Below are 15,432 nucleotides of genomic sequence, written 5' to 3' on the forward strand. Positions count from 1 at the left end.
AGCTTATATTTTGTAACTTTAATCTCAGTGTTTGAAACTGTTTTTTCAAAGAAACCTGTCGGACAAGGCTGTTAAATGAATAACTAGTAAACATAGGGAAAATTAAGTCCAACAAACCACTCTGCCCCAAAACAGGAGGGAGAGAATATCCTGATCATTCTTCCCCAGAGAAACTAAGTCGCCATGAAGTAGAAACAGAGAAGGGAGCAAAAGGATCTTAATTTCCCCAGTTCAACAAACAGTTTGTATTTTTTTTGTGTGGATACAGAGAGCAAAGGGAAAGATTGTGAATACTCTTGTAAGTAAAGCAGAGAGCAGTAAACTGAGAGATGGGACTCCCTAACCCTGGGCTGGTTTTCTTTCCCCCTTGAAATTTTCCTCCTGGTAGATGAAAGAGGAAGAAACTGGGGGATGAGTCTTTCAGTTTGGAAAGAAGCTGGAAGACAGTCAAAAGCCAAACTGAGGAAGCTGAAAATAATCTACCAGGAAAGGTCTTTGATAGTTAAATGGCAAAGCATGTCAGAGGTGGAGGTGATAATGTGTCTTGTGAGCTTATACTCTGTGCCAGGCACAGTACTGGCTCCTCTGTACATTCTTTTAAAAAGACCTTTGCATAGGTTTATTGGATCTTTGTATTTCTTTGAATCGTCTATATAAAAATTGATTTTCTTACTGATTTATATTAGCTGTGAGAATAATAGGTATTTTACCTTTTACTGTATGTTGTTAAAATTTCTTCTAGTTTCTGCCATTTGTTTTTGGTTTATTTTGTTTTTCAAATTGACAAATAATTATGCATATTCATAGGGTACATAATGATGTTTAGACACATATAAAATATAGTGATCAGATCAGCATAATTAGCATGTCCATCATGTCAAACATGTATCATTTCTTTGTGTTGGGAATTATCAATATCCTTGTAGCTAGTTGAAGCTATGTAATGTATTATTGTTAACTAGAGTCACCCTACAGTGGTATAGAAAACCAGAGCTTGCTCCTCTTATCTAGCTGTAATTTTGTGTCCTTTAACTAATCTTTAACATATCCCCCATCTTTCCTCCCTTCCCAGCTTCTGCTACCTTTGTGTATCATTGTGCTTTATCATCCTAACAATTCTGTAAAATCTATAACAACATCTGTGTTTTTACTTATAGTGTTTGAAAACACAAAAAATTAGAAATTATTTTATCAAGGGGTATTGAAAGTCTTGATTCTACCTTAAATTTATATAATACTCTATAAGTATAAGCTGCTCTAATATTTTTAACTGCTGCCTTAATTTATCAGTGTAATAAGAAGTTCTATTCTGATTTAAATAAAGTACAGAAATTTTATTTTAACTTTAATCTATCTTGAAGAGCAATATTTTGAATATCATTTCAAAAAAATCTAATAGCCCATGCTAAATGCCTATCTGCTCTTTAGATAATCTATCAATTGTTACAGGTAGAAAGAGGTGGGTTTGATTTAAAAATATAAAATGTGATTCATGTTTATTTTAGTTCAGTTTGTTTTTTTGGCAAAAAAATCTTTCCTGTATGGATTGCTATGGGATGCACATGCAGAAAAAAACATGAAAGTACAGGAAAAAAAACACTTATTTATTAAGTGCCAGGCATTTTCACAAATGTATCTCTAAATCTGCAAAATGAAAGATGATGCCATTATCCCTGTTTTACAGATGACAAGACTGAGACTTAGAGAGACTAGCTGATTAACTTGAACTTACGAAGCTAGTATACAGCAAAGTCAGTATCATGGCCCCCAAATCATGACCTTTCCATGTTATTACTCCACCTTTAAAACGTGTCTCTAGTGGTAATGAGGTTGAGGAGCCATTGGTACAGTCCTATCATATAATATTCATAGAACATTTTACTGTTGTCAGTGTCTTATCAGAGCTTCACAATTCACTGATGTAGACAGGGCAAGCGGCATTATAAGTGGGGTAGCGAAAGCCCAGAAAATTATTTACCCCAGAACACAGGGCTGGTAAATTTGGGTGCCATGGACTTTGATTTTGAGGCTACTGAGTACCATGCAGACATTAGACCAGCAGTTTGTCAGGAATGCTCTTGGTGATTATTGCCACTCCTTCTTCATTCACTCAACCACTATTCAATAAATCAAAAGTCCTGTGCACACTGCTCTGTTTTCTCCCATCTGTCTTTTACCTTCCACTTCTAACATCACTACTACAGTTTAGACAGATCCTTTTCATCTCAGATGCAGATTATAATAGACTTCTCACAGGTCCCACAGCCTCATATCTCTTCCTGCCCACACCTTGGTTTCCACTGCCACCAATTTAACCTTTCCTAACCTCCTACCACACCTTTTCTCAGCACAAAACCCAAAAGTGTTGACAGCACACTTTACCATCATCAGGAAGATAGATAGGCACCTTCCACTTTCCCCAATCAAAAGCCAGTAATGCACTAAAAAGGAAAAAATAAGTAAGTGTGGTTTAATCTCTTCTGGTAGTGTAATGATTGAGAAATCTATAAAGATTAAAGTTATTTCCTAATTAAGAGCAATATTTATTAATGTTATTCAACGAATGTTGAAATTATTTTCTTAAAAATGCAATGGTCAGTCCAGTCACAGGATAAGGAAAAGAAGAAAGAAAAGAGGAGGAACAAAGGAGGTGACACAGGGAGGATGGGTCTCATGAGAGCAAATCAAAGACAGACTGATGAGAAAGAACAGGACAAACCAAAAAATTAAGAGAGAAAATGAAAGCACATCATATCTAAAGAAGAAAGAAAAGGACAGTACTGAAAAGAGGAGCTGAGATAAGCCCATTAGGGCCTCTACTGTGGATAAACCACATCTTTCACATCCTGGCACTCATTTAGAGGGTTATTTTCTTTCTTTACAGTTACGTGAAATAGCACTAGCAAAATAAACCCAGTTTACAGCTCTCTGAGTGCTATATTTTCAAGTCTTCAGAAGCTTGCAGTGAGATCATTATGACCTACCAGAAGGAATTATTCCTTGGACTGCTTAACATAGCAGATGGCACAAGCTCAACTTGAGGCTTAATCTTCACCCTGAGATTAAAGTTGCAGTTATCCCGTTTAGTATTCCATTCAATAAGAAATTTAATAAGAAATAAGTTTGGGGTGGTTTATCTATTAATACTGTACCTTATCCACTGCTGCATCCCCACAGAATCCTTTTGCTTGAGTCTTTCAGAGACCACCTTACTGACTAAATGATGATTTATAGCACTTTAGTGAAAAATACTTTCAGATCTTCTGTTACTTAAGAAATGGCTACGATATCAAATGTCAACACTTTATAGAATTGACAATATTGACTTACAGTCCCTAGGACCTGCACTTAGAGCTCAATCATTTCTTTTCATTCACTCATCATAATTTGTCTTTTCTTTGACAATTCTCAACATCATTTTACATATTTATTTTGTCATATTGTGCCCTTTAGTATAATGTTGGATAGAAGCAGTAGAGCAGGCATTTTTGTCTTTTTCTCATTGAAAAGGAAAATCTTATAATGGTCCCCCGTTTAGAATAATGTATATTCTAGTAACATTTTATCAGGTTAAGAAAACATTTAGTTTGAGAAGATATTTTATCAGGAATAAGTATTAAACATTGTAAAAATTTCTGCATTTATTGAATGTATTACATAATCTTTTCCTTCAATCTGTTAGTGTAATGAATTGCATTTTTAGATTTACTAGTGTTAAGCTACCCATATATGCTTGAAGAAACTTACTTGTTCATGATGTAATTTTATAAATTGCTGGATTAAATTTAAGAATATTTCATTTTAGTATTTTTGCATGTATATGGGGCTTTAAATCTGTTTGTTTTTAGAATCAAGTTTATAATGGCCTCATTAATTGAGTTGAGGTGCTATCTTCCTTCTTTAATCTGTAAACTTCAAATAAGATTGACATAATTTAATTTTGTAGGTTTGGTAAAATTATAAATCTACCTGTATATATGTAGCTAGATTTTGGCCTATTGTTTGGCTTCCTTAAATGGTTATTTCTTCTTAAGTTTTATTAGTGTATTTTTTCCTAAGAAAGTTGTATATATTATCTACATTTTCAAAATAATACTGTAAATTAATTATATTATCATAAAATTCTTAAAAGTCTGTATTACATGTCTATTTATGTCTCCATTTTATTACTAATAATGTTCTTCTATCCTCTCTCTCTCTCTCTCTGTCTCTTTTTCTTTTCTCTTTCAATTTATCTTTCCAGAAGTTTGTATATTTTATTCAAGTTTTTTTTTAAAAAAGCTATGTTTGGTTCTGACTTTTCAAAACAAAAGAATAGAAATTTTTGGAAATTGCTATTCTTTTTATTTTCTATTGTATTAATTTCTGTTTTTCCCTCAGACTTACCTTCCAGTTGGCTAATTCTCTCTATATCTATTTGCTACTTAACTCATCCACTGAGATTTATTTTGATAACTATATTTGCATTTTGAGAAGATCTGTGTGGAGTTTTTTTATATTTATCTTTGACTTTCTATCATGCTTTATTTTTTCTTCATATAGTTTCTTTTTATGTATTTAATAATTTAGATATTTATTTTATAATCTTTGTTGCAGTTTTATTATTGAAGATCTAAGGTCCAGATCTTATGTTTTTTGCTTCAACTGCTTCTTGTTCATGGTATATTACTTCCTTGCATATAATAATTTTGTCTTATGAATTGACTTTCGATGGGATTTTATATGTGGAAAGCCTATACAATCCTAGTTCAGGGATTAAACCCTGAGAGTAGTTTTGCTTTTATATTTGCTAGGGTCAATTTCTATGTAATGTTTTCTTTTTTAATTTGAGGAGTTCCAATACCAAATAATGTGAATTAGGACCCCAAATCTGTGTGTTAGAGAGGCCTATTGAGACATTTTTTCCCCGTCCAGTATTTAGGCAGAAACAACAAGCTCTATAAGAGGATGGATTTTTATTCTAACTCACACATCTCCTCTGGTATCCAGACTTTATTCTTGGGGTTTCAGTTTCAGATTTCCACTTTATATCACCTGTCCCTGTGTGGGCAGTCAAATGCAACCCACTCAGGACAGCCACAGTATTAGCTCATTTAGCTAGTACTCTATTTTTTTTTTCAATTCTGTCTTGTGAGGGTATTTCTTACTTTATTGTAAAACCTCCATTTAAAAGAGTTTCTATTATATTTGCAGAGTTTGTGAGAGGAAGGTTTTCAAGTATATCCTTCAAAATATTGCTGTTATAATTCACTAGAAAAGCTTTTATTGAGTGAAAATAACGTATGTCCAGAAGTGTTTTCTGCAGTGGTGCTTATGGACTACTCTTCTAATACTAAATTGCCATTTGTACAATCAGTTCTCATGTCAGGAATACCATGGCTGAGTCAAAGATGGGGCAACTAAACTTTTTATTAGGTTGGTACAAAAGTAATTGCAGTTTTGGCCATTGAAGGTAATGGCAAAAATAACAATTACTTTTGCATCAATCTAATATTTTGTGAGATAAATTGCTCTTAAAAGCTTTAATTTCTAGACATGATCTTTTTGGCAAAGTGATTTAATTATTATGCAAATCCCGTTTTTCTTTTGTTGTACTGAAACATATCCAAGTCAAGCCCAAAATAGATTATTTGAAGTCTTATTTTAATTATTCCCGTTGTATTGTTTCCCACAATGCATTATTCACATAGACAAAATCTCATCATTAAGGTGTCAGTGGGCACAGAAAATTACCATTATAAACCAAACTCCCATGTGAAAAGGACAAGAGCACTTGACAAAGCAGGAAAAATTGGGTGATGACTGAAACAGCTTACTTCTCATAGATCATCAAGGATTGCTAGTGACTGAGATTCAATGAAGGGGGAAAGTCAACAAATTTAATTTGGAACCAATGAATAAAATAGATGCAGTACTTCTTCAACAGCACATTTAAAAATATATGTTTTAATATAAAGCATCTGAAAAACTCTCTCTTCGTTGATATGCTTTTTTGGTGTCTCAGTTGAAAAGAGTCTAGGCCAGGATTTGTTCAAGTGAGAGCATCAAGGAACTCAGTTTCCACGTGTGAATTTGCTGCTTAAAAGTCTCTCATGTATCTTGATTATTCACCCCTTTCTTACCTTGGCCACTATCCCTAAAAGTGCATGTATGAAGAATAAAGCAAAAGTACAAAAAGCATTGTATTAGTCAGTTCTCACGCTGCTGTGAAGAAACACCTGAAAATGGGTAATTTATAAAGAAAAGAGGTTTAATTGACTCACAGTTCCACATGCCTGGGAAGGCCTCAGGAAACTTACAATCATGGCAGATGGCAGCTTCTCCCAGGGCAGCAGGAGAGAGTGAGAGACAAGCGAAGGGGAAACCCCTTATAAAACCATCAGATCTGAGAACTCACTCACTATCACAAGAACAGTATAGGGGCGCTGCCCCCGTGATTCAATGATGTCCACCTGGTCCTGCCCTTGTCACATGGGGATTATTACAATTCAAGGTGAGATTTGGGTGGGGACACAGAGCCAAGCCATATCAAGCACAGAAGCCAAAAGCAACATGTTTATTTCATTTGGCTTCTATCTTTCCACTTCCTTGACTTTCAACGCCAGAAAGTATTTTCAAGTAAAGAGTGAGTGCACTTTGCCAGTAGTATCTTTCCTCCCTCATATCTTCATCTACTTTTTATCATACTGTAGCAAACCCTATTTTTTGTCATTTAATGGGAAGTCCTTATTGTTTGTCGTTGGAAATCACTACATCTACCATATACTTAACACAAATAATACAAAGAGAACCATGAAAACAAAAATGTCCCTTCAGGCCAGATGCAGTGGCTCACGCCTGTAATCCCAGCACTTTGGGAGGCCGAGGCAGGCAGATCACTTGAGGTCAGGAGTTTGAGACCAGCCTGACCAACATGGTGCAACTGCATCTCTACTAAAAATACAAAAAACTTAGCCGGGTGTGGTGGCACGTGCCTGTAATCCCAGCTACTCAGGAGGCTGAGGCAGGAGAATTGCTTGAACCTGGGAGGCAGAGGTTGCAGTGAGCTGAGATCACACCACTGCACTCCAGCCTGGGCAACAGAGCAAGACTCGGTCTTAAAAAATATATTTTAAAAAAGTCCCTTCAATTTTTCCATGAATCAAAATGTCTCTGGAGTGTATACAATTGTCCCCTCCTTGTCAGCAGTTTCCCTTTTCATGGTATTAGTTACCTGCAGTACAGAACAAAAAGATATTTTGAGAGACAGAGACCACATTTACATAACTTTTATTTTAATATGTTGTTATAATTATTCTATGTTATTTATTATTGTTGTTAATCTCTTACTATGCCAAATTTATAAATTAAACCTTATTATATGTATGTATTTATTAGTATTTACAGGGTTTGGTACTATCTGTGTCTTCAGTCATCCACTGGGGCATCTTGAAATGTATCCTCCACAGATAAGGGGAAACTACTACATTTGCAACTATAGGCAGCTAATATTCATGCATTTATGCAAAACACTTTGATTTGGGTTTTTTTTTAATCATTTGATTTTCATTGCAGTCCTGTAATGTGGGAGGCACTATAGCAAGGTTTTTAAGGATAAGATAAAACAAAGTAGACAATAAATTTACCTGAAATCAAATGATTAAGTATAAGCAAATACAGTGGCACCCTCCATTTGAAATAAATTCACACTGTGAAGTTTTTGACTTAATAATGTACAGCACAAATTTTTTCTTTGAAAGAAGAAACCTGCCACTTGAAAGATTTCCTAGTTGGAGTAAATCATGAGATGGAATCTAGATAATGTTGAATTGCAGTTTAATAAATATTTATTTTACAATAAATATTTTTTGAGAATTTTATATCACTCATTCATTCAAAAACTGTGAATTGAGCACCTGTGTGCCTGCACATGGCTAGGTGCTGGGGACACAACAGCAAACAAAAGAACCATGGTCTCTTAAGTCATGGACCTTCCGGACTTTGGGGGTACACAGATAAGTGAACAGACAAGCATAAAATAAATGTGATAAGTGCTCTACTAAGACAAGAACACCTTTCCCAAACCAGGTTCAGGAAAAACTTCTTTAAAAATATTATTTTCTAGCTGAACTTTGAGGATGATATCAAGGTATCCTAGTGAAGAGAGAAGGAAAGTGTGTTTCTGGATTGAGAAATTCACAAGTGCACTGGCTAAGTGGATGGGATGCCTCCATGGGACTGAAAGCTTGGATACGGCAAAAAACTAGAGCTCAAATGAGTGAATAACAAGAGTTTGGAGAGGTGGGCAAGGAGTCAATCTTATAGGGCCCTGTGGCCATATAAAGGAGTTGTGTTTCATTCTTGCAATAGAAATAGGCGACACCTAAAAGGTTTTAGGTAAAATGACAAAATTAGATTTATATTTTAGAAATATCACTCTGCTCTGGCTGCAATGCAAAGAAAAGATTGAAGAGCTCAGGTGGCTGTTGGAGCAACACAGGTGATCGGTGACAGTGGCCAGTACAGGGTGGTTGTATGAGGATGCAGAAACCAGGAGGCATCTGAGAGATAGTGCTGAGGAAGAATGGGCATGTCATGGTAATTGATTGGACAGGAAAGTCTGAAGGATGATGCTTTGGTTTCTAGTTAGAGCTGTTGGGTTAAGAGTGGTACAGCTCACTGAGATGGGGAGAATAAAGGTAGAATGGGCTTAGGAATAAAAAACAATGAATTTATTTAAGGCATGCTAGAACGAAAGAAATGCCTGCTTGACTTCAAAGTGCAGGATATCAAATAGGCAACTGAAGATATAGGCTTGATTAGGAATTCTGCACTAAACAGTTCTGTGCTAGAGGCGTTGTGACAAGTTCTCTCTATGGATAATGATAAAAATCTTAGGAAAAGATAAAATTACTTAAGAGACATGCAAAAGTGGACCTAGTATGATTTATAATATGGATGGATTTACACCAATTCTCATTTAAAAGAAAGGAATAGATTTCATGAATGCTAAGCAGAAGATGAGAAATGATGAATAGAATAGTCAGTATTAAGGGTATGACCATCCCAGCAAAGAAGGTGCTAAAAAGAATCTAAGAACCAAACACATCTCAGTGTCTGAGTTTTATAAAACATGCCTAAATCTGCACTATTCAGCATGTGACAAGCTATGTCATTGTTTATTCCTGTTGCTTACTAAAAGATTTTAACCAGCTTATTTCGTGTATTTTTCTTTACCACGTGCAAATATTTCACCAATTTTTGAAATAATAGGAAAGATTAACTTTGTTTTAGAGGAATTTGCTTTTTGACCATCTTTGTTGGTATACTTCTTATCTTACTAGCTTTTTGGTCAAATTTTATTAATGTCTAAGCTTCAGTTTCCATGGGTTTAAAATGGGGATACTAGTTTTACCTGTGTATTCTTCGTTTTTTTTTAAATAAATTGATATCTTGATGTTTCGTCTGTCATGCATATTGTTTATACGTGACAAAAACATTACTAGCTATACAGTACTGTCTGTGCAGTTTTATCAGTTCAGCATGGAGAGAAGAATGCCCAGTTCAATGGGGAGAAAGTCAAATTTCATTCATATGCAATAACACACATACAATACTAACAGCTGCCACTTTTGACCCCTTTACTATGTACTGAGGACTTTACATGAATAATCCAGTTAAACCTCAAAGCAACTTTATGATATAGGTATAAGTATTTTCTCCATTTGATAGATGGAAAAATTGAGACCTGGAGAAAATTACTTAAGACCACACAAATGTTAAGTGTTGAATATATGTCCTAAATTTAGGTCTGCTTACCTCAGATAACATGTACATTACCACTAGGCTGTAATGAATCCTGAATCTCCTCAAAAGGGTTAAAATATAAGTGTTACCTAATGATCTCACTGAAGGGAGGAAATTGGCATGGAATCCAGAAAAAAATGGTCCAAAAACATATAGGTCAACATTGGTCAAGAAGGAGATGTTTCTGAGGGTAGCCAATATTTCGGTCACTAAAAATTTGCAGTTGGCGTAAGGAAAATGTTCAAGCCTATTGTAACCCTGGATGAGGTGTCCTATATGGCTTTCCAACATATTTTTTTTTTTCTGATTGCTATGTTCTTTTCTGGTAGTGGGTATACTAGATGAGGAATCAACCAAACAACTATTCCCTGACTAAAGATAAATGAATCCCTTGTAACTTCAAAAAAATTCTTTCGTTTTTTACTAATATAAAAATGTACATATTTATGAGGTACATGTGAGTATTTGTTACATGCACAGAATGTGCAATGATCAGTTCAGGATATTTGGGGGGTATTCATCACCTTGAATATTTATCATTTCTATGTGTTGGTAATATCTCTAGTCCTCTCTTTCAGCTACTTTGAAATATACAATACATCATTGCTAACTATAGTCACCCAAATCTGCAATCAAATATTGGAGCTAATTTGTTCTGTATAATTACATATTTGTGCTCACAAACACATCTCTCTTTATCCCCACTCCCATCCACATACCCTTCCCAGTCTCTGGTATCTATCATTCTATTCTCTATCTCAATGGGAATCAATTTCTTTAGCTCCCACTTACGAGGGAGAATATGCAGCATCTGTCTTTCCATGCCTGGCTTATTTCACTTAACATAATAACCTCCAGTTCCATCCATGTTGCTGAAAAATGACATGATTTCATTCCTTTTGGTGGCCAGATAGTATTCCCTTGTGTGTATACACGATAGTTTCTTTCTTTCTTTCTTTCTTTTTGTTGAAATGAGACTTTATTGAAAAGATGTTGGGAAGCTCATAGAATCATTAAGGTGGCTGGCAAATCAGGTTTAGATAATGGGCAGAATCCAAGGGAAAACAGGTACCTGGATCTCATCCATAACTGTGTACAGCAACTGTTGTACCCTGGCTACCAGAACTTGAGCCATCACTGTTGGAGCTGGATATAGGATACCCTATGAGATCCTCTGGAACTGGTGACCCTAGAAAGTGGATGTTGCTGTGGCTACTTCCAGAGCAATTTCTCTCTGCCATTATTATTAATGTCACTTGCTTTACATTTAATGTTCTGATAAAGAACTGGGGCTGGGTATTGTGTCTTCATCTTAACTCAGATGGTAGGGGAAAGTAATTATCTGAACTTTTTGGTTGTTGTCATGAGATATTCTTTATATTCCACCATGACTCAGATAATGGGGAAGTTCCCCAAAGCAGAGGACGGCAATTCTGATGCTAGGCATTTTAACGTCTGTAAAAAGTACCGCCCTAACCCCCCCCACCCCATTCCCCTACAAAATGACTATGGTTATTCTCTCATGCCATGTCCATATTTCAGTTCTGTGAATATAATGCACTTGATTGCTTATGAATTCATAAGTATACACGATAGTTTCTTTATTCATCTGTCAATGGACACTTACGATGATTCCATATATTTGCTATTATAAATAGTGCTGCAATGAACACACAAGTGCAGGTATTCCTTTGATATATAGGTTTCTTTTTCTTTGGATAAATACCTAGTGCTAGGATTGCTGGATAGTATGGTGGTTCCATTTTTAGTTTTTTGAAAAATTTTTATACTATTTTTTCTGGGTTTTTTGTTTGTTTCTGTTTTTGTTTTGTTTTGTTTTGTTTTTTTTGAGGCAGAGTTTTGCTATGTTTCACAAGCTGGAGTGCAGTGGTGCGATGATAGCTGCAGTCTTGAACTCTTGGATTCAAGCAATCTTCCTGCCTCAGCCTCCAGAGTAGTTAGGACTAAGGTGCACACCACCACACCTGGCTATTTTCTTTAAATTTTTTGTAGAGATGGGGTCTCTCTATGTTGCCCAGGCTGGTCTAGAACTCCTGACTCAAGCAATCCTCCCACCTTACCTTCTAAAGCACTGGTATTAAAGGTGTAAGCCACCTCACCCAGCTTACTATACTGTTTTTTATGGTGATTGTACTAATTTGCATTTCCACCAAGAGGGTGTGAGTTCTCTCTTCTCTGCATCCTCACCTGCTTCTGTTATTTTTTGTCTTTTTAATATTAGCCAGTCTAACAGGGGTAAGATGCTGTCTCATTGTGATTCTGATTTACATTTCCCTGATGCTTAGTGATGTTGGGCATTTTTTCATATATCTGTTGGCCGTGTATATCTTTTTTTGAGAAATGTCTGTCATCTCCTTAGCCTAGTTTTTAATGGCATTATTTGTATTTTTTTAAAAAATTGCTGAGTTGTTTGAATATCATGTATATTTTAAATTTTACTTCCTTGTCAGATAAATAGTTTGCAACTATTTTTTCCCATTCAATAGTTTGTCCCTTCACTCTGTTGATCATTTCCTTTGATGTGCAGAGGCTTTTTAATTTAATATAGCCCCATTTGTCTATTTTCATTTCTCTGTCTGTGCTTTTGAAGTTTTAGCTGTAAAATCTGCCTAGACCAAAGTTCCCAAGATTTCCCCATTTTTTTCCTAGTAGTTTTATAGTTTCATAGTAGTTTTTAGTTTTTATAGTTTTATAGTAGTCTTATGTTTAAGTCTTTAATACATCTTGAGTTGATTTTTGTATATGGTGAGAGACAGGGGTCCAGTTTCATTTTTCTGCATATAGATATCCAATTTAGCCAGCAACATTAGTCTTTGGGTTTTCTAGATAAAAAATAATGTCATCAGAATATAGGGACAATTTGACTTACTTTTTTTCCAATTTTAATTCCTTTTCTTTCTTTCTCTTGCCTGATTGCTCTGGGGAAGACTTTCAGTAGTTGGTTGAATAGGAGTGGTGAAAGCAGGCATCCTTATCTTGATCTATACCTTAGAGGAAAGGCTTTCAGCTTTTTCCTGTTGAACATGATGTTAGCTGTGGGTTTGTCATATATGGCCTTTATTATTTTGAAGTAAGTTTCTTCTACTCCTAGTCTGTTGAGCATTTTTATTATGATGGATGTTTAATTTTCTCAAATGCCTTTTCTGTGTCTATTGGGATGATTATATGGTTTATGTCTTTCATTCTGTTGATGTGATGTATCATGATTATTGATCTGCATATGTTGAACCATCCTTGCAACCCTGTTTTAAATCTCATTTGATCACAGTGTATTATCTTTTTGATGTGCTGTTGGATGTGCTAGTATGAGAATTTTTGCATCTATGTTTATCAGGGATATTGGCCTGTAGTTTTGTTGTTATTGTTGTCGTTGTGTCCTTGTTTGGTTTTGAAATCAGGGTAATACTGTCCTGATAATGATTTTGGAAGTATTCCTTCTTTAACTATTTTTTGTACTAGTTTTAGAAGAATTGCTATTGAGTTCTTCTTTATACATTTGGTAGAATTCTGCAGTGAATTTATTAAATCCTGAGCTTTTCTTTGTTGGGAGACTTTTTATTACGGATTCAATCTTGCCACACATTATTGAATTGTTCAGGTTCTCTATTTCTTTCTGATTTAATCCTGGTAGGTTGTATATTTTCAGGAATTTATCCATTTCCTCTAGGTTTTCCAGTTTGTTCGTTAGTCTGTAGTTGTTCATAATAGTCTCTGATGATCATTTGTATTTCTGTCATGTCAGTTGTAAAGTTTCCTTCTTCCTTTCTGATTTTGTTTATTTGGGTCTTCTATCTTTTGTTGGTTAGTATATTTAGAGGTGTATCAATTTCATTTAGCTTTTCAGAGAACCAACTTTTTCTTTCACAGATTCTTTGTGTGTATGTCCTGTTTAATCTCTGTTTTCTTCAGTTCTGTTCTGATCTTTATTATTTCTTTCCTTCTGCTAATTTGAGATTTGGTTTGTTCTTGCTTTTTGGTTCCCCGAGGCGCATCATTATGTTGTTTATTTGAAGTATTTCTACATTTTTGATGTAGGCATTTATTGTTATAAATTTCCCTCTTAGCGCTGCTTTTGGTCTATCACATAATTTATGTATTTTCATTTTTATTTGTTTCAAGAAATTTTTTTTCTATCTAATTTTTTCCTTGCAATAGTCATTCAGAAGCATGTTGTTTAATTTTCACGTATCTGTATAGGTTCCGAAGTCCCTTTTTTGTTGATTTCTAGTTTTATTCTATTATGGTCTGAGCTGATGCTTGATAAAATTTTTCTTTTAAAAAATTTGTTGAGGCTTGTTTTGTGGCCTAACATATGGTCTATCCTGAAGAGTGTTCCATGTAATGATGAGAATAATGTATATTCTGCAGTTGTGGGATAAAATGTTATTTAAATATCTGTTAGGGTCATTTGTTCTGTAGTCTAGTTTAAAACTAATATTTCTTCGTTGATTTTCTGTCTCAATGATCTGGCTAGTGCTGTGAGTGGGGTGTTGAAGTCCCTTGCTATTATTGTATTGCTGTCTATGTTTTTCTTTAGGCCTAGTAATATTTATTTTATGAATCTTGGTGCTCTAGTTTTGGGTGCATATGTATTTTGGATTGTTATATTCTCTTGTTGAATCGATCCCTTTATCAATATATAGTGACCTTCTTTCTCTTTCTTTCTTTCTTACTGTTTTTGGCTTAAAGTCTGTTTTATCTAATATAAGTATACCTACTCTTATTTTATTTTGGTTTCCATTTGCTTGGAATATCTTTTTCCTCACTTTATTTTGAATCTATGTGTGTCTTTGAAGGTAAAGTGCATTTCTTATAGGCAGCATATATTTGAATTGTTTTTCTTTATCTGTTCAGCCAGTCTGTATCTTTCAAGTGGAGAATTTAATCAATTTTTTTCCAAAATTATGATTGATATATGTGACTTCGTTACTGTCTTATTGTTAGTTGTTTTCTGGTTATTTTATATATTATCTGTTACTTTTTTCCCCTCTTATTGTTTGTCATTGTGGTTTGGTGTTTTACAGTACTGATATCATGTGAGTCCTTTCTTTTCCTCATTTGTAAGTTTAAATTACAAATGAGTTTTACAGTTTTGTGTGTTTTCATGGTGGTGAAAGTCATCTTTTCACTTCCAAGTTTAGGGATCCCTTGAACATTTATTGTAGGGCCAATCTAGTGGTTATGAATTTAATCAGCATTTGCTTATCTAGGAAAGACTTTATTTCTTCTTCATTTATGAAGGATAATTTAGTTAGATATAGTATTCTTGAGTGGCAGACTTTTTTTTCTTTAAGTACTTTGAATATGTCATTATCTCCTGGCACATAAAGTTTCTGCTGAGAAATCCACTGTTGGTCTGATGGGAGTTCCTTTATAGGTGACTAGAAGCTTTTCTCTTTCTGGTTTTAGGATCCTTTTTCGCTTTGACTTTAGACACTTTGACTATAATGTGCTGTGGAGAAGACCTTTCTGAGTTATATCTGTTTGGGGATATATGGGCCTCCTATATCTGAATGTCTAGGTCTCTTGCTAGACTTGGGAAATTTTCGTCTGTTATTCTGTTAAGTAGGTTTTTTGAGACAGAGTCTCACTTTGTCACCCAGGCTGGAATACAATGGTGCAATC

At 34.8% G+C, this 15,432-nt stretch overlaps 1 protein-coding gene across 1 annotated transcript in view; it reads left to right on the forward strand.

Annotated features, from left to right (window-relative positions):
• The window catches only part of FREM2 (FRAS1 related extracellular matrix 2), a 208,756-nt gene that overhangs the window by 105,078 nt on the left and 88,246 nt on the right, over nt 1-15,432 (forward strand). The gene's annotated exons all lie outside the window — the stretch shown is intronic.

This window comes from Pongo abelii, chromosome 14 (assembly GCF_028885655.2).
Source record: "Pongo abelii isolate AG06213 chromosome 14, NHGRI_mPonAbe1-v2.0_pri, whole genome shotgun sequence".
NCBI classification, from domain to species: Eukaryota; Metazoa; Chordata; class Mammalia; order Primates; family Hominidae; genus Pongo; species Pongo abelii.